The sequence below is a fragment of the Sminthopsis crassicaudata genome, chromosome 3 (assembly GCF_048593235.1).
Source record: "Sminthopsis crassicaudata isolate SCR6 chromosome 3, ASM4859323v1, whole genome shotgun sequence".
Lineage (NCBI taxonomy): Eukaryota > Metazoa > Chordata > Mammalia > Dasyuromorphia > Dasyuridae > Sminthopsis > Sminthopsis crassicaudata.
The window spans coordinates 403,867,960-403,887,507 of record NC_133619.1 but is presented as its reverse complement, the minus strand read 5'-3'; the positions used below and the strand labels follow the sequence as shown (position 1 = coordinate 403,887,507).

The window sequence follows — 19,548 nt, the reverse complement described above, 5'->3', positions numbered from 1 at the left end:
TGCTGCTAGTGATTATACCTGTTGTTACTTGGGAGCTGGAGGTAGAATTATCCCTTTCTTCCAAGACTATTGTGCTGATTTGGTAGGAAGTTACATGCTTTTGCTATACTTACTCTTCAATTCCATATCTTCCATATTTCCTTCCCATAACTAAAATAATTTCCCAGTCCATATGTACTAAATATTTAAATCCCTTTAATATGTTTTTCTTAAAAAGAAATCTATCCAGAATAAGGAAAAGTACAAAATGGATTTCCAGTATTTCTAAACATGTCTCAACAGACTAACTTAATGACTTTTGAAAACAAATATATATTAAATAATAATAAAGACTTAAGTCCATGCCAGTTTTACTACCTAAGAATTTAAGTTTCTGGAGGATGAGATCATGCCTTTATCTATATGTGAGTATGCTTGTTTATTTATATACATATATACATATGTATATAAATAAACAAGCATACTCACATACATACATATATATACATATACATTATATACATATACATTATATACATATACATATACATATACATTATATATATATATATATATATATATATATATATATATATATATATATATATATATATATATATATATATATATATATATATATAAAAATTTGAATAGGCTTAACAGAAAGAAAAAAAGAAACCAGTGAATTTTAGTGTTAGGAGATATAGTATACATTGTCCCTTCCTAATCACTTAACAAATCTGGTGTTATAAATAACTTTTCTTAAATTTTTTTCTTTAACAAAGTCAGAATTATCTCTCCATAACAAATGTAGTTTTAAACTGAAACATGTATTTATAATATCTCAGTTTTCTCTCATTCTATTGCTGAATTGATTCCAAGAGAAGACTTTTCCCTCATGTAACTTGTTTAAAACTATAACATAGCTTACAATCTATGTTATTTTTCGGTATATTTTTGTATATAGTTTTTCTTTAAAAGCTTATTCATTTGAGGGTTACATCCTGCATTAGAGAGCAGCCTATATTCAGACTCCTATGTCCTTTTTGAATGTGATATAGTGGAATGAGTATTGTACTGAGACCAGAGTTCCAATTTTGACTCTGATACTCTGCTGTATGAGATGAGCTAAACATAAAACATCCTAGGAAATGTCAATTATACCAGATCATTGAATGAAAGAACTGGGAATGTGCAGTCTGAAGAGGAGAATAATTTTTTTTTTGCTTTCTATAATTTTTTTATTAATTTTCCCCAGTTACATGTAAAACTTTTTTTGGGTTATACATGTACATTCATTTTTTACAAGTTTTCATATGAATCATATTGGAAGAGAAAAAATCTGAACAAAAGGGGAAAACCATGAGAAAAAAAAAAACAGAAGAAAAAAGAAGTGAATATAACACGTTGATTTACATTCAGTCTCCATTGTCCTCTCTCTGGATGCAGATGGTATTTTCCATCCATCGTTTATTGGGTTTGTATTGGATCACTTAACTACTGAGAAGAGCTAAGTCTATCATAGTTGATCATTGCACAATCTTGCTGTTTTCCTGATTCTGATTTGTTTCACTCAGCATCAGTTTATATAAATTTTTCAGGCCTGTCTAAAATCAGTTTGTCATTTTTTAAGAAAACAACAATATTCTATTTCATTCTTATACAATAACTTATTCAGTCACTCCCCAATTGATGGGCATCCACTCATTTTTTTTATTCTTTGTCACCACAAAAAGAGTTGCTACAAATATTTTTGCATATGTGTGTCCTTTCCCTTTTTTATGATTTCTTTGGGATATTGTACTAGTAATGGCACTGGTGAGTCAAAGGGTATGCACAGCTTGATAGCCCTTTGGGCATAGCTCCAAATTGCTCCAAAATAGTTGGATCATTTCACTATTCCACCAATAATGCATTAGTGTCCCAGTTTTCCCACATTTCCTCGCAACATTTATCATTATCATTTTTGTCATCTTAGCCAATCAGATAGGTATGAAGTGGTACCGCAGAGTTGTTTTAATGTATATATCGCTAATCAATAGTGACTTTTTTTCATATGACTACAGATAACTTTAATTTATTCAGCTGAAAATTGCTGTCCTTTGAAGGAGAGAACATCAGAACTGTCTTCAGGTCTTTGAATTGGTTCTGTCAGGAGGTGAGTGGGTTAAACATATTCTGCTTAACCTCACTGTCCTAAAACTAAGAAAAAATGGTGGAAGTTACAGAAGATACGGGTTTTTCCTAAAGGAAACCTTCCTGTTAATTAAAGTTAATTAAAGTTAAAGCTGAAGCTAGTTGTGAGTTACCCTTTCAGTGGAGATCATCTAGCAAAGGCCCAATGACCAGATTTTGGGAATGTTATAGAGAAGATACTTTGTCAGGTATGGGTAGGACTCCATGACATCTGAACTCTGATATTCAAAGATGATGAAGATAATGTTGATAATGATGAAGCACAATTAGCATTTGTATGGCCTTTTAAGGGTTGCAAATTATAAATAATTATATTTATTATAAATTATATTTATTGTGCATAATTATAAAATAGTAAATATTAAATTTTATAATTAATATTTTATTTGATTTGATTCTCACAGCAATCCTGGGAGGTAAAGATTTCCATCATTCTTCCCATTTTGTAGTTGAACAAACTAAAAAAGACTGCCAAGAGTCAGAAAACTAATAAATGGCTGAGGCAGGATTTGACCTCTGCTCTTCTTGACTCTGGGTCTACTACTACGTCTACTATGTTACCTGGCTATTTCCAATGTTGTTAATAGAATTGTAGAAATATTATGCTGCTGCTGCTACTACTACTACTACTACCACTACTACTACTTTTACTATTATTAAAATTACTGCTGCTGCTACCACTTGGGTATAATTTCTACTAATATCCTACTTTAATACTGAAAGGAGGACTCTGAAGTTCTCAAAGGCTATATAGCAGGGGGTATGCAGGCTTTCTCAGGTCCCATCCAGTTAGATTGCCTTACCAAATACATCTAGTGAAGAGATTATAAATCTGTCACTTCAGGATCAGTCTAGTTAGGTTCAGAGAAGATTTTCATTAGGTTAGCTGAAGGGTGATGTCATTTTCTGCAGAGACAATTTTCAAGGATAATCTACCAAGTTGTAATCAGCATTTGTGAAAAGAGCACCACTGCTGACAAAATCATATTCTGAGTAAATGACTACATCTCATCTCTGAATGAGGGGGGTTGGACTAGATGGTTCTAAAATTCTTCCCTTCTTTAGCATTGTGTAATGAATAATAAAAGATCATGTAGTATCTTCCTATGTTCCTATGATGCTTTCTAAACCAAACACTTTCCCTTGCTGGGCTTCAGTTTTTTCAGATGTAAAATGGGAGGATTGTCCTGAATGACCCTTGAAATTCCTTCTAGCACTGATTTATGATATCTATATATTAAGAACTAAAAATCAAAGTGCAAAATATCCATCAACACTTCTTCAGTATTCTCTCTGCCACTACTGTTACTTATAATAAACTTTTTTTCTTATTTATTTTCAAGTTTTTACCCAAACTAAATAATTTTAGCTAATATATTTCATTTTATTCTCTACATCCTCAAATACTACTGCATATGCCTTTGTGATCAGCAGGGAATTTTTTTTAAATGCAGCATCTCTCATTATAATCCAGTTTCTAAAGATATCCCTGAGGGAATGAAATGTCAGCTCAAAGATTCTCACATTTGTTATAGATTGTAACCTAACCTACAGAAGTTTAACACATAATTTGAAACACAAAGATTCCTTTATTGGAGAAACTAAGCTCAGGAACATGCAGTATGATTTATCACTGTAATTTAAAAAGAAAATATGATTTAACATTTTTAGGATCACATTTTCAGTATGTAAACTGATTATGCAAAATTGGATTCCTGCATATATAGACTCTACCTTTTGAATTGGAAAATGAGTTTCTTTGATGGAGTGAAAATTTCAAGTTTACTTGTCCATTTTCCTAGACAAATAAAAATGAGGTGTTCACAATCCACTGATTGTGGACTAAGTATCTTTGTATTGAAGAGTTACTCCTTAAGTTGATTGGGATTTGTAACATAATTGAAACAATTATAAAATTTAACAACTGCTTCTCTGAATACATTACTCATTTAAAAAATATGAAAGCTAAGTTTACCACTCAGTTTGAGTCTCAATACTTATTAGACTTTTATAAACACAATACTTTATTGTTAATAAAGCTGGACTCCCTTCCCCACTATAAAATTAGATTAGATCAAACCAAAAAGGATTTATCAAGAACTTAATATGTGCCAGGCACTATGGTGAGTGTTTGAGAAACAGAGAAAGGCAAAAATGAAGTCTGTGCCCTTAAAACATTTACATTCTAATAGAAGAGATACATGCAGAAAATTACACACACAAGAAATATGCACAGTATAAATGTAAGGTAATCTCTATGGGAAGGTGCTAAGGGGGTGGGTGATATTCCAGAAAGGTCTTTTGCAAAAGATGGGATTTGGGTTGGGACTTGAAGGAAGCTAGGGAAACCAAGAGATGGAGGTGAAGAGGAAAAGAAGGAGAGAATTCTTAGCATGAGAGACAGCCAATGAGGAGGCTATCAGGAAATCACATGTGGAGTGCAAAGAATAAGAAGGAAATGAAACTGGTCATAGAATCCAAGAAGTAGTAAAAGTATAAGGAAACTGGAAGTTTTAAAAGTTTCTAAAGCCAAACTATTCTATTTGATTCTGGATTCTAGTGGATTCTGGAGGTAACAGGGAGCCACTTGAGATTATTGAGTAGGAGGGTGACAGATCTGTGGTTTAGAAAGATTCTTTTGGCAGGGGAGTGAATAATAGATTAGAGAAGATTGGAGGCAGTAACTTGAGTGAACTTGAGGCAGAGAGACCAACCAGAAGGTGATTGCAATAGTAATTACAGGTATGAAGTGATAAAGTTCTATACTAGGATGACATGGCTTTGTGATTGGATAGAAGAAAATATGAGAAGACATGAAAATATGAAATGTATTTTGTTAGATAGAAAGATGTATACACATATATGAAGATAATGAGAATTGTGAAGTTAGAAATGAGACTGACAATATAGAGGATATGTGGGGTGCGAGATAGAAGTCAAGATGCCACTGAGATTGCAGTTTTAGGTAACTGGGAGGATGGTGGTGCCCTCATCAATAATTGTGAGTTTTAGGAGAAGGGCAGTTTGGGGAAGAAATAGAATGTACCCTAGGGCATGTTGAGTTGCAAATGTCTATGGGACATCTAGTTTGAGATGTTAGGGGAGAAGTTGGAGCTTGGGATAATGATGACAATAAAATCTATGGGAACTAATGAGATCACCAGATGAAATAATACATAGAAAGAAGAGAAGAGGACTGGAGGTAGAGGCTTGGGAGATAACCCATGAATAGTGAGTATAACTCAGATGAAGATCCAAGAAAGAAGACTGAGGAGTGATTAGACAGGTAAGAAGAGGACAAAATAGGTTAGTGCCATGAAAATATAGAGAAGAGAGAGCATTCAGGAGGAAAGGATGGTCAACTATCAAAGTAGCAAGAGAAAAACTAAGAAAATATCATTAGACTTAGCAATTAAGAGTTCAGATGCTAGAATATATAGCTTTTCACTTCATATGATCATAGATTTGAGCCATAAAGGATTTAACTCAACCCTTTGATTTTACAGATAGTGAAATTAAGGCCCAGAGATGTTGTGATTTGCCTAAGGTCACATAAGTAGTGAAAGAGATCCTAATAGGAAATCAGAATCTGAACACATATCATGACTCCAAACCCAGTACACTTCCCCCTATACCATACCTTTCTTGCGAAGATAACTGAATATAATTTATTGGTTTTTTTTAATCGGGATGAAAAGCTTGATTAAAAAATTTTGCCTCTTGAAAGAAAAAAAAATGCATTTAAACATAAACTTGTGTCACAAGTTAAAGCTGAATAAAATCTTGCTAAAAAGTAGTTTAAAATAAAAAGGGAGCGGTCTTTCATTATGTAACATTATGTAATGATAAGACACAGGTTCAGCATTTAGATAAGAGAGGTTTAGGAATATGCTGACCAGCTTATTAGGTACCATTATTGTTGGCTTTCCTTTTGAATAGGGAACATGGAAGGCTGATTTCAAAGTGATTTGCTATTCTCATATATAGAAACACCATTACCAGCAAAACTAATGATTAGTAGACACAGTTCTGACAGTGTTCAGATGGCCTTCAATTAGCTTTGGGTTAGACAGCTTCTAGCAGGAGCCGGTATTGATTTTTCAGGATGCCTTCCAGCCTCTCAGAAGAAGTGACACCATCTTGTCAATCATTTGAAGTCAAAGAAAATTGACTCCAGCAAACAATCTAGCACAGGTTGGGTGAATCTGGAGTTCTGGGCTGGAGCTAAAGGAATCAAGGAGGAACTGAGGAGAGAGGATAATGCAGCAATCCTTATCAGGAAGAGGCTTATTGATTCTATAAGTCACTCTTCTCATTTCTTTTGGATACAAAGGAAATGAAATGGAAGAATGGAGGTTGAAGGATCAAGGATAAAGAGGCAGAAAAAGCAACCTCAGAGGTCATCATTTTGCAGTTGAAGAAATTGAAGAAGCTAGGTGACAAAGTATGTAGAGCATTGGAATTATCAGGAAGGCTTGAATTCAAATCCAATTTCTTAGACTTATTTGTGGTATAAATCTGGGCAAATCACATGAGCTCTGTCTTCCTCAGTTTCCTCAGTTGTAAAGTCAGGATGATATGATAGTAGCTACCTCACAGTCTTGTTGTTAGGATCAAATTATACACACACACACACACACACACACACACACACACACACACACACAGTACTTTGTACTTTACATAGTAGGCATTTAAATGCTTCTTTCCTTCCTTTCTTCCTTGCCCAAAGTTAACATACATAGACAACTTTAGAAGTGGAATTTGAATCAAGGGTCCTTTGACTCCAAAGCCAATGTCTTGCCTCATGTTATTTTGTTTTCATAATATCTGAAAGAATATAATTCCTTGTTTTGGCTTCACCTTCCTGCAACAATTTGCTTGGCTATCAAGAAAGGAAAATGATAACACTGCTTTTACCCTTTGCTGCAATTAGTCACTTTTGCAGGTCAAAGAGAAATCTTTGAAAGGAACCTAAGGACCTTACAAATATATTTGGAAAGAAGATGCTATTGCATCATATGTGACAAATGGCAGTCAGAGGAATCGTGATAATGGAAAGAACCTTGAAAGGTCATGTTATTTAAAGCTCAAACTTTAAAGATGAAAAATGATTTGCCCAAAGTCACATGGTTAGGAAGGAGCAAATTCAAGACTCAAACTCAGGTCTTCTGACAGTTTCTTCTCTAATATAAATACTTCTTCCAACAAATGTTTGTAGAACGTATATTCAAGTATTTTGCTATCCCATTCAACTTTTGGTTATAATTTAGTTGATCAGTGTCTCTCATTAAATTTGGGGCCTCAAACTGAATTTTAAAAACTCTAGAAATTGTAGGACAAAGGAAAAGTATGTTGAGATATCTATCATTCTGGACATGACACTTCTGATAATGTAGCTTACAATCATATTCAATTTTAGGGGAAACTCAAGTCAAATCCCCAGGTCTTTTTTTTCTTAACTAGTATTTAGTCAAACCACTGCAATTCAGTTGTACTGAATTTTTGAGCCTCAATGCAAGACTTTACATTTATCCTTATTGATTTTCTCTACCTTAAAACTGAACTATTGAGTTCTTTTTGGACTTGATGGTTTCATTCATCATATTAACTATCTCTTCATATTTTGTGTCACCTGAAAATTTAATAAGAATTCCATTTCCATTGATTTTTTAAAATATTAAATACACAGGACCAAGAATAGATCACAGGATCAATCCAATTTAGTACTTCCTCTAGGCTAACCTTGATTTATTAATTAATATTGATTTAATTAAATTAAAATTAATTATTTTAAGGAATTATCATTCCTTAAATATATGTTTACTTTTTTTAATTCATAGGATTTAGTCCCTATTTTTCTACTTTCCCCTTACAGACCTATAGAGGCTTGCTTAAATACCTTGCTGAAATACGGATATACTGATTCCATGACATTTTCTTTGTCTACCAGTCTAGTGACACACTCAAAAAAGGATATGATTGTTTTGTGATTTGTTTTTAATAAATTCAGATTAATTCCTGGGGTTCAATTCCCTGAAACCATATTTTAATAAGACTAGATTGTTTTTGGAAATTTATATTATTTTTATACAGTGGCCTGTAGTTTACAGAATCTACCTTCCCACAGTCCTTGAAAAAGAACAATATGTGACCATCTTCAATCTTCTCCTCTCCTCTCCTTTTCTCTTCTCTCCTGTCTCCACATCAGCCTTCCCCTTATTTCTGCTCTTTCTATTTCTTAATCTTTCTTACTATCTTTCTCTCCCTTCTTGATTTCTTTCTCCTACCCTCCTTTTTACCACTCTCTTTCTCCCAGGCTCACTCTTGTTCTCTCAATTGTATTATTTTTTTAAGTCAAATACACAAATGAATTTTCTATCTCATTGGTTTGTTAATTACTATCAATGGTTCAGAGCTTAATTTATTCATGCCTGCTCAACCTGTGTGACTCATCCTTTTTTTTTTTTTTTGCCTCCTCAAAAATGATATTTATCCAGTGTGCTAGAGACCTTCTTCTCTTTCCTCCAAAATTATGAGGTTATCATTAGAACATTCTGTATAATCTTGTATTCATCCTTCTTTGCCATACTACCAGTCCATTTTCTCCCATTATATAATTCACTGATAACATCTTATACTTCTGTTCTTCTTCAGAGTCCCTAAGTTGTTATATATTGCAGCCTTCCATATTGTACCTCTCCATTGCCCTTTGTGTGATATTTATCTTTAGTTCTTTAGAGAACATGACATTCTACAACTCACTGTTATAGACCAACACTAATAAAATGTTATTATTAAAAAGATAGACCTTTGCTTTCATGAGAAGTTTAGAATCCTCTTGCAGTTTCCCAAAACCAATCCAGCTCCCAATTCATCTCCTTTGTAACTCTCCAAATCAACTGTTCAGCTGTACTTTCTGTCCCAGACATACATACATTTAAATGAGGTCCATAAAGTATCCATCCAAATGCTTATTGAAATCTGAGTGATAGACATTCTTCATATTCATGATCTTTACTATGTTGATGTACAGGACAAATTCCTTCAAACAATTACAGATTTCTTTTAGGAAGATCAGTAATATCCTGGGACTTCTTCAAATTGGCTTTACTTTCTGTTGAAGTTCTGCTTTATGAGATCATAATGTTTATAACTGTCTGTCATCCTTTTTGAGATTTTGCAGACAGTTTTATATTTTAACCTATTTTGCCTTTGGAAGCCTTCTCTCTACTTTTAGCAAGTAAGTCAGGAATTCGCTAAATAAGGCACTTTCTGGACTCTTAGTATCTCTTTATTGTGGCAAATAATTTACATATAATTTGTTACTTAACAAATAACTACATTGTGTTCCATTCTGTCAATTAACAATATTTATGAGATCTGATAGGTACCTCTTATTTCATCTTTTTAGGAATCTGCAAGTGTGGAAATTCTCTCCATCATTGCTGATTGGGACTCATATTTAATTATAGTTTTAGAGAATTGATTAGGGCATGGAGAGCTTAAATTTAGACTTTTCCAATGATAATGGGGACAGTATTTGTCAGAGGTAGAACTTAAACTCAAATCTTCTTGATTCCAAGTCTGCTTCACTGTTCACTTTATATAGTGCTATTTTACGAAGTGTTTTTGAGGTCCTTGTTTTAATTTAATATAGTGCAAGTATACTTAAATCCCCATGTTTTGTTCATTGGCATATTGCCATAGACATCCTTAAGTATTCTTAAGAAACTTTAAGTATCATTTCTGCTTCTCTTTTAAGGTTTTTTTTTTTGCCAATAAACCACTAGATCCCTTTGCCATTCTTCTTTCTATATTGTTATATATGGTGTTTCCTTATATGGATCTCATTTATAAATGTATCTGGGTAATTTCATGTTGCTATCTCTCTCTGTTACCTTCATTGGAAATTGAAATTCTTAGTCAGATTAACAAGTTTCTGGGCAAATAATTTCTTTCTAGTGCTCACTCAGATGCAATTCATCCATGGCCAAAGGTTGTCATGCCTGTATCTAAAGTTGTGGTTCAGAAAACCAAATCCCATTCTCTGATATCATCTTCTTAACTAGGAATTCATTTCTTGCTTCTGTATGCTTTTTTTTTTTTACTTTTGAAGTCCTGCCTTCAGTCTGAAATAATGATGAAAATACCACCTGTGTTCATAATCTCTGAAGTTCCTGCCCAGTCTTTTATAATCCCTATGAGATATTCCCCCAGATTCTTTCTGGTGGTATCATTCATCACTATAAGAAACAACGGAAGGATCTGTAATTCATTTTGACAAGTGTTATGAAGTTCTCTGTTGGGTCCTATATGAGAGATGGAAGAAAAAGCATGCCTTCTGGTTTTCAATGTCAGGTTTACATATACATATATATATACATATATGTATATATATATATATACACACGTGTATGTGTGTAAGTGTGTATGTATATATATGTATGTATATATATGTGTATATATATACATACATATATATGTGTGTGTGTGTGTGTGTGTGTATATATATATATATATATATATATATATATATATATATATATATATATATATATATATATATATATATATATATATATATATATATATATATATATATATATATATATATAAATCTGCCTCAGTATTCACCAATCACACAGTGCATGGGCCCAGTAGAGAACTTCCATTTTTTGGATAGGTCTGGATCCTCCCAAGGATTTCAACAAGACTAGATACTTCTTCTTATGGTCCCTTTCATCTCTAAGTCTGTGCTCCTGTGATCCTTCCTTGAAAAATATCATTTGATTTTCTACAGGAAGATTTAAATTCATATCACATTATTCCAATATTTTATGGTTCTTTCCTTTCTTCTAATTCTTCAGATTGCTATTTCTGCTTTTCCTCTGCCTTCTCAGAGTCTTTGTTCAGCAAACTTTCAGTAGTCTTTGTTCAGTTTATATTATATGTGAGAATTAGTGCTATATACTAATCTTCTAGTACCACTTTTTCATCCTTTCTAAGAACTCTTCACATTTCTTATAATGTGGAGGGAGTTCCTCTAGCCTTTGCAAGTGGTTGAATTTATATATGTATGTATGTTTACACATATTTCACATTATCTCTATCGATGAATAGAAGCTGGACCATTAATTGGCATAAGGAACAATTTATCACCTTCCTTGAAATTTACCATCTCAGATAATTATCAGGAGATTAGAGTCATGTCCATAGTCATATAGCCAGTATGTTGTCAAGGGCAAGATTGTAACCTACTTCTCCCTTGTTCCAAGGATGTTCTCTGTGTTCATTATGCCATTCTCTCTAAAAAATGATAGGTAGATATTCATAAAGATATCTTTTAAAAAACTATATTTCTTTTTTTAGAGGATTTCCTTATAGTTATGACATGGGTATATTAAGTTATCCGGATCCAGGCATTAAATGAACCTCAAAGAAGTGATGGAAACTCTCATACTTAAATGTTAGAAATGATACTATAAAAAGCTCAAGTAGAGCATGCTCACCCTGAGCCCAGTCACTCCCAAAGAGGCTCCTGAAGAGCAAATCTACTTGAGTCTTCCATAAAAATCAACATCCCAGCATGGTTCACAGTCATGTTTAGAAGAAAGTTTTAAAAAAAAGGAAAGTACTACAGTAAGTGAAATCAATAAGTGAAATCAATGGGAGCTCTGGGTGAGAGGCACATCTGTAAATTGCTTTAACAACTACATATCTGCTGTAGAAAGTGTGCAACATCTGAGCATTTTGTGTTTTCAGGTGAGCTAACCATGGTTAGGATGTGTTCCCCCCAGGAATTAAAGGATGAAAAATAGATGTGGAATTAAAGTTTTGACCAAATAGTGACATATTTGCAAACCAAAAATAAACTAAACTCTTTTTCTCACAATCCTCAAATCTTTAAAAATGATTTAAAAAAATACATGGCCCATATTTTATTTTACCAAGGAGCAAATAAACCATTTTAAATTAATTTATGAATGTGGAAACTTTCATATATGATTGTTTGTCTGGTTTAGTCTCATTCCTAGGCTTGTAGTAAGTGTGATTATTATCAGAGGGATTTATCCCATGCTCTTCATCGGGATTGATAGCAGATTTACATAATCCTGGATGAGGTGAAAAATTTGTGCACATTGAAAAGTAGTGACAGATGATTATCTTAAAAATCTTTTCCTGAAATATTTACAATGGAACCGTGACCTATTGTATTGAAGTACTTGGCATAATATAGCTCTTTTATTTGCCCAATTTAAGGGGGTTTAGTTACCATAATAAGAAATGTGCTTATAAACACCTTTTCACCTATAATCATCCTCCTTAAGAAGAAACTGTACATTTTAATTCTCTTGTATTCTTGGACTTCCTACTGTCGTCCTCACACAGAATGAGTATTTAAGAAATGTTTTTTGTTATTTTTAAATGTCCTTCAAGAATAATGATATCCTAAGATATCACCTATTTTGGTGAGTCTTAAACAATTTTGTTAATTTTTGAGTTCCGTTTACCTCTTAACTTTATATTTATTGAAGAAAGAACTGAGAACTGATCTCTATTACTGCATGACATCCTTTCCTTTTACATTAATGTGGGATAGTGAGAGAGAGCCCCACAGTTTGCAGCCCAAAGATAAGCATAGTGAGTCATTTGTATTCAAGGTCCATTCGGTAGTATGTACAAAATGATTTCATAAGGAAGATAGAAAAGGGCAGCTACTTAGAAACATAAAATGAGTTATCACAGTCTATATACAAAATGCTTGACATCTCAGTTTTTAAATCACTAAGTCTACAAACTGCCAGCATAGCCAGTTAGTTGAAAAGGGAGAGTTCAGGATGAAGAAAATGAATGCCTTTCCCCCTTCTTTTATTATCCTACTTCAAATTGGTGTAGCCAGTTTTGTCTCTTCCCTTCCCAACATACAGAATGAATTTTAAAAGTTGGTTGGTTTGCTATACAGTTAGAACCTCAGGAAACTCCTGATCTTCATTCTTCATCATCACCTTAAAGTTGGGGGAAGGGAGAAAGAAATCATTAAATAGGGTCTCAGGGTAAATAATATTTGTGTAACTTCCTCCTAATCCAACCTTCTAGGTAAGGGGGAGTTTATTAATATCCTCCCTTCCCTTTTGACTATTAGAAAAAGTGGAAATGTATTTCTTCGCTATCCACAGCAACAGAATGAAACTCCCTGAACAATTCCTCTCTTGTTTCCCTCCTCTCTTTGGCCTTGTGAGCAGAAAAGGTGAAAGGGTAACTAATCCCTGGTAGGTGGTGATAAGCGCAGCATTCCAAAGAGATTAACAACATTAAAAACCTGGACCTTCCAGAAAAAAAATACTGCCACACAAATATAACAACACAGTGATTTTTCGTGTGTATGATTTAAGGCAAACAATGGATATTAACTGTCAAAAATAACATAATTCTTCAACAGAAGTGTGTGTGTGTGTGTGTGTGTGTGTGTGTGTGTGTGTGTGTGTGTAAGGGAATAAGGCCTCTGGCAAAATATGTCTGAGAAATATACATGACTACATTCTGTAAGATGTTTAGGGATATTACTGTTCTTGAATACAGGGAAGAAGGGACTGTTTGGGATAGCATCTGCTTTGCCTTAAGGGTCACATCTGGCATTCATCAAGTACTTTATGATCAAGGCTATTGCAAACCACCTTTATTTCTGACATTTCAGCCTAGAGGGGCAAAGGAGTGGGTGGCAAAGGCCATGTGGATGAAAAAGTCCATGTAATTGTTTAACCACATCTGAGAACAATTCTGGAAATGAAAATTTGCCCACTTATAAACTTGTTCAAAGCAGTATGGAACGAAATGTGGGGTTTTGATTGCACAGCCTAAGTGGAAGTCCCTCGTATATGCTTGAATAATGGATTTGTTGAAATGTAAAAACAGTATCATTCCTTTTTTTGCTAATTGGGGGCTAGAAATATCCAGACATATGTATCTAACTACCCTTCAAACTGCTTGATATGAAAATAAACTGTACACTTTTCACAGAAATCACTGTCCCCAAGACAATAAAATAGACCTGAACCTAAAATTCAGACACCTGAACTTTGAACAATGGACATTTCCACTTAGCTAAACCTAACACTCTAACAAACTCTAACACTCCACTTCATTTTGGGATAACTCTAGTTGGTAGGAAGGCTTTTGTTATGTCAAGTCTAAATATTTGATTCCACATCTTTCAACAGTGACCCCTCATTCTACCCTCTGATGCTAAGTAGAATAAATTTTATCCATCTTCCATTTAATTGCCCTTCATATGTTCAAAGGTTGACATTATTCCCTCTGTCTCCCATTTCTTTTCTTCTTCCTATTAGTTATCTTAGGTTCTCTCATCAATACTTATATTGTATGATTGATTATAATGATTTATACATTATTTTTCTAAACACTCTCTCTGCTGATATTTTTCTTACCTTCACCATCCTGCATCCTTTTCTTTCATAGGAGTGTAACTGGAAGGAATCTCAGAAATCAACCACTCCAGTTCCTTCATTTTAAAAATGAAAAATCTTAGCTCCAAGAAAGTTAAGTAACATAGCAAATAACAAACACAGGTCCTCTGATTGAAGGGTTACAGACACAGAAATAAAGAGAACAAGAGAAAATGTAATTAACATGAGTACTGTTGTGCCATGATCCTCCTTTCTTTTATTCTTCCCTGTTTTCCTTGGTTTGTTTGGAAAGTAAAATCTGAACTATCACTCAGATTCATTTTTTTTTCTGTGAGAGTAGAAATGTAACCATTTTATATTGAATTAATCTTTTTTGTGTTTTTTTAAAATAAGACCAGTATTCTTAGTCTAAAGAATATTAAACTATTGTTGATAATTGTAACTTTTCTTAACTTCCTGGACAATAATTTATTTGTTCTTTCTTGACTCTAAGGAGAACATTCTGCAAATACCACAGTAAAGATCCTTCAGTAAAGGGCCTTCAGTAAAGATCCCTTACTAAGCTTTGTCTGGTGACTTCCTTTGAAAATGTGTCCTTCTCGTTGTTCCCACAGATTGATTAAGTGAAACATTTGTGGAGTGAATTATCTTTTGGAGAGGAATGTCTTCAGGATGACATGTTGTAGCAAATATATGCTCAGCTAATCATAAGCAATTATTTGCCTCTGTCCATTACTTTATCATAATGAATCATGTGTTTAAACCTTTTTTTCACCTAACAGGAAGAAAATGCATTAAAGCTACCCAAGCATGTGTTGGGAGAAGAGGGTGTATGTTTTTAAAAGAAAAAAAAATTGCTATTATACATGCCTCTAAAAAGAGATTAATTTTTAAAATACATTAGCTTCACAATCAGCACAGAATAACAGGATTTGTCTAGTGTTGCCAGCTGGAAGAAAATAATCACTCTCAAATAGTAAGCTCTGTTTTACCTGTTCTATCTCAGAAGTCGGGGTGCTTGCTGTTATCAAGAGATTTCCTTTAAGCAGCCTATCCTTTCATTTTGGCAGCATCCTGTGGCACACACAAATAGCTTTCAACTTACTACAGGGATTCATTTTAAACTAATTCCATTTCAAATGCTTCTCCAGGACTCAGAAAGAGAACATGAGAAAGTGCTTTGCAGTTTAGGAGAAAATACCATAGGATTTGTGCAAATGGTTTAGCTATTTGCTGTGACTGACCAAACCAGATTTTAGTGACAGAGATAGTCAATCCCTTTGACACATTGCCAGAGTTGCGTTCCATAGCCAGCCATGACATTCAGAAATGTCACCTATGGATTATATTTTTTAAAAATACAATATAAAGTGGTTTCTTGCCTCAAAAACACCATATTTATACTTAAAAAGTGTATATACAAATAAATACCCTTTAAAATTTTACCTAATGTTTATTAACAACTTTAATTTGTGTATCACATTCATTTCTTTTTTTTTTTTTCATTAAAATATTTTTTAACAGTTCCACCTTTTCTTTCTCCTACTACTCCCTCCCATGGAAAGACTAACTCCTCATCCAAGTATATAGTCAAGCCCTCCCCCCCCCAAAAAAAAATCCTTCATTGGGCATGCCTGGAAAAAATTATTCAGTCCGAATTTTGAGTCACGCAATTTTGAATTGTGTGTGGTTGGTTATTATTTTGATCAGAATTATTCAGTCTTTCAAAGTTGTTTGTTTTTGCAATATCATTGTTATTATATAAATTGTTCTCCTGTTTCAGCTCACTTCCCTTGGTTGCAATTCAGTCATTTAGTCATGTCCTTGGTGACCCTATATGAGGTTTTCTTGACTAAGATCTTGAAGTTGTTTGCTATTTTCTTTGCCAGTAGATTAAGGCAAACAGAGGACAAATGACTTGCTCAGAGTGATACAGCTAGTGAGTGTCAGAGGTCAAATTTGAACTCAGGTCTTCCTGATTCCATCCTCAGGCATACTATCCACAGGTTTCTGTGAAGCCGTCACCTTCATCATTTCTTATAGCACAATAGTATTCCATCACATTCATATTGCATAACTTATTCAGCCATTCTCAATTAATAGGGAATGGGTACCCATTTCCAATTCTTTGACATCACAAAATGATGCTATAATTAATTTTGTACATATGGGTTCTTTTCCTCTTTCTTCAATCACTTTGGGACAAAGACTTAGTTGTGGTGTTAGTGGGTCAAAGGGTATGTAGTTTAATAGCTTTTTGGGCGTAGTTCCAAATTGCTTTCCAGAATCATTGACCAAATTCATAGTTCCACCAACAGTTTATTAAGATGCCCATTTTCCTTTGACCCCTTCAGAATTTGTCATTTTCCCTTTTTTGTCAACTTTGCCATCCTGGTGGATGTGAGTTGGAACCTCTTAGTAGTTGTAACTAGAATTTCTGTAATAATTAATGATTTGGAGAATTTCTTCATGTGGCTATTGCTATCTTGAATTCTTCCTTTGAAAATTTCTTGTTCTTAAACTTTGACCATTTGTCAGTTGGGTAATGGCTCTTACTCTTATAAATTTGAACCAATTTATAATTTCTCATTACAAAGATTTTCCCCATTTGCATGCTTCTCCTCTAATTTTTGAATGGGTTTTGTTTATGTTTGATTTATTTCTGAATTAATTACTTCATCCCCTCTTCACCTTGGGAGTCACTGAAGTGAGAAAGAACTAAGTTCTAATTCTATCTCAAATGCTTACTTTAATGCTTTATCACCAACCCTAAGCAAATAATTTAACATTGCTTTATCTTAGTTTTCCAGTCTTTCAAATAGTCCCCTACCTTACAGGGTTGTTGCAAAGATCAAAAGAGATATAATACATGTAAAGCACTTTACAAACCTTAAAGTGCTTTAAAAGTTTTATTATTCTTGTTCTTAAAGTGCAATATTCCACAACCATCATTTCCTACTTCTGCAGAATGTGAGATCTAATTCCTCATTTTTTCTTTAGGGATGAGATTTGTCTTCATACTTTCACAGCATTCAGTTTTGACAAACACCCTTGAAAAAAGAGTTCCTCTCAAATAGAACTCCTAATGCCACTGACATGGGAACGTTGGATTATTATAAAACAAAAATAAAATTTGGAATTGCTAATGAACCTGTGGCTTCAGAAAAGAAGGAAGGCAAGAAATTATTAAAAAAAAAAAAAGAAAGGAAAAACTGACAAGCTCTGATTGTGGGAATCAGATCACTGACTGACCCACCTATGTGGAAGTCTTCCCCAAAAACATCTTCCCATATCCTGCCTAGATTTTTTTTTCACTTCACTTTGATATTCTTTCTGAAAGTTTCTTAACTAAAGATTGCCTTGAATTAATAGGCATCTTTCTTTGAATAAGATAAATTTCTCTGGAAGGTAATATGTTATAGTAGAAACAGTCTGCAATTAATATCAGAAGACTTTTTTCATTCGTTTTTTCTCCAGAACTTAATATTGTGCCAAAGAATAATTTGTTTAATAAATGCTTGCTTACCAAGTTGTAGTGTTGGTTCTAGTTGTGTGATAGTTGTGTGATCTTAAGCAAATACACTTTGATTTGGGGGCCCTTTGCTTCCTCCTTTGCCAAGTAAAGGAACTTAATTAGAAGATTGCTAAGGTCCCTTTTAGTTCTAGAGAAGAGAAGAGTCAGTTTTTTGGGAGGTGGAGTGGAGCATGACAGCTGTCTCTAAGTATTTGCAGTTTCATGTGAAAAATCATCTTTTTTATTATGCTCTGATATAAAAATGCTTGTTTTATTCCATGAATTAAAAATAAATCTTTTTTTTTTTTAAAAAGGTCTGTCATATGGAGGAGAGATTAGCCTTGTCTTGTATGGCCCCCAGCGGACTGAACCAGAAACAGGGTGTAGAAATGCAAAAAAAGGACAAAGCCAGAAGGGACTCCTGTCATACTGACAGTCAAGATCAAAAAATTTAAGAAAAAAGTGGTGGATACACTTTTTTTTTTCTTAGAGCTGCTTGAGAAACACCAGTACACTACTACAACCAGATTTCTGATTTTTTTTTTAACATTAGATATACTTTTGAATTTAATTGGAATTTTTGACATATTCTCCATTGCTTTGTTAAATCTAGATAATTTACAAAACAATAAATCCACCTCTGATTTGTAGCTTTTGCCAATTTATAAATTTAACATCTGACTTTCAAAAATCCTTTGAGGTAGCTCTAGCATACCGATCTGACCTTTGGAAAAGGATCAGCATTGTTCTACTTGGCTTTGTGGGGGTTTGATTATGTGGTTTCAGGAGAAGGAGCAAAGTAATTTTTGAGTTTACAGTTCTCTGAACAGGGTGCACAGGCTTACTATAGAAATGCCATGGGTTCTTAGAGATGGCATGAATATACTAGAGACGTCAGGAAGGGAGCACTAGAAGGTGCCAGAAAGGTTCTGAAAGAAAGGTAAGAAAATGCCAATGACAAGCTTCACTTGTTTCAAAGTCAAGTAACACTGACCTTGGCCCTAAGATTAGAGGGACAAACTTCTCACCTATATTTTACTCATCTATTCCTAATTCATAGAACTCAAAGCTGAAACCAAAATATAGGTTAAATCAGGTTTTTCAGGATTGGCCTAGAAATTCAACTTCCAATTTTATCATTATTATGACTGGAAAAAAATGAAGTTTGGAAAATAAGCTATTTGTGAGTTCGGGACTATGTGGTATAATAAATTGAGTACTCTAAATTCAGAGATGCTAGATTCAAATTTTGATCATGCTGCTGATTACCTGCAACTTTGGGCATTTCATTTACCTTTCCCAGACTTCAGTTACTTCCTTTGTAAAAAAGAATAAAGATTGTAATAATGACCTCTGAGGTCCTTTCCACCATTGTATCTACAACCCCATCATTCCCTATATTATTAAAACATAAAAATGGAATAGCATTGT

The 19,548-nt window shown here is 33.7% G+C and overlaps 1 protein-coding gene across 2 annotated transcripts in view; it reads left to right on the top strand.

Moving 5' to 3' along the window:
• Positions 1-19,548, top strand: part of SPATS2L (spermatogenesis associated serine rich 2 like) — a 220,663-nt gene that overhangs the window by 50,504 nt on the left and 150,611 nt on the right. Inside the window, exon 1 of one of the 2 annotated variants that reach the window (XM_074302751.1) lies at positions 6,538-6,619. The exons of the other annotated variant lie outside the window; for it this stretch is intronic. The gene's annotated coding sequence lies outside the window, so the exon portion shown is untranslated. Of the gene's footprint in view, positions 1-6,537; positions 6,620-19,548 lie in introns of those variants that run through there. 2 annotated transcript variants of the gene reach the window in all.